This window comes from Hippocampus comes, unplaced genomic scaffold (assembly GCF_001891065.2).
Source record: "Hippocampus comes isolate QL1 unplaced genomic scaffold, H_comes_QL1_v1.1 C16849186, whole genome shotgun sequence".
Taxonomy (NCBI): domain Eukaryota; kingdom Metazoa; phylum Chordata; class Actinopteri; order Syngnathiformes; family Syngnathidae; genus Hippocampus; species Hippocampus comes.
In genome coordinates, this window is record NW_017840034.1 from 1 (window position 1) to 999 (window position 999).

The 999-nt window shown below is 38.3% G+C and overlaps 1 long non-coding RNA gene across 1 annotated transcript; it reads left to right on the forward strand.

Annotated features, from left to right (window-relative positions):
* Positions 1–508: 508 nt before the first annotated feature.
* Positions 509–825, forward strand: LOC109509304 (uncharacterized). Its single transcript, XR_002166918.1, has 2 exons — positions 509–693; positions 783–825. It is a non-coding gene; the product is annotated as an uncharacterized LOC109509304 (long non-coding RNA).
* Positions 826–999: the final 174 nt, after the last annotated feature.

Consider the following 999-nt stretch of genomic DNA (forward strand, 5'->3'; position numbering starts at 1 on the left):
AAAAAAAAAAAATAAAGGTTATAATTGTCTTAAAGGAGAAATATCCATCCTCCCATTATCCAAACTGCTCAGTAATATGTTTGTTTGCCTCTTTCGCTAACACTACAGTTCCTTCACTTGAAAATTAATTTTGCGCTTGCAATGCTCAACTCTAACCTTCCTTTGTGTGCTTAAAGCACCAAACCTTCTTTTAATTACCACGGTCTGCAACACTTTTATTTATAGGCCAACATTGCGCACAGTCTGTAAAACTGGGTCAATACACCATTTTGCACCCACTATTCGGGCTCTTATTAAAAGTTCGCAATCTTCGTAGGTCACCCGCACACACCCATGAACATTGTGCAACCTATTCAGGTGAAACATTCAATTTAGTGCCCACTTTCTGGGTTCACATTTAATTGTTCAGCAGGCACTGCAGACAATCAATTGTAGTAAATTTTCCATGATTGTGAACTAAGGTAGACATCATTCTGTTATGCACAACGATCAAACCAAACTCTTGTATACAAACAAATAGATAACAAAACACCTGTATTCCCACAGGCTGTGTATGACTTGACGTGGGAAATCCTCCGGGAAATCTATGCCGAAGACCCCAATGCCAATCAGCCCGAGTGGGTTAAACCACAGCGAATCCGACCCGCCTTTTCCCACAGAGTCAAGATGCCAGGAGACATCAATAAAGTACAGGTATGATTTGATTGTCTCCAAAACACCACCACACGTTTAAAACATTGTCGCTCCCAAAAATCACGTACCTTTGATTGTCTGTTGTTCAGGAATTTGTCACAGAAGAAGTTCTAAAACTTTACGGTTTGACCAAAAACAAGAGTAAAAAATCTGACTGGCAGAAGATGCTGAAATTTGGTCGAAAGAAACGAGACAGAGTTGATCAGATACTGGTAAGTATGGTTTATTTATTTGTTTGCTTGTTTGTTTATTGAACATATAAAAATATACAGGAATAAATGGACAGAAAGTGAAGATAAGTAAAAT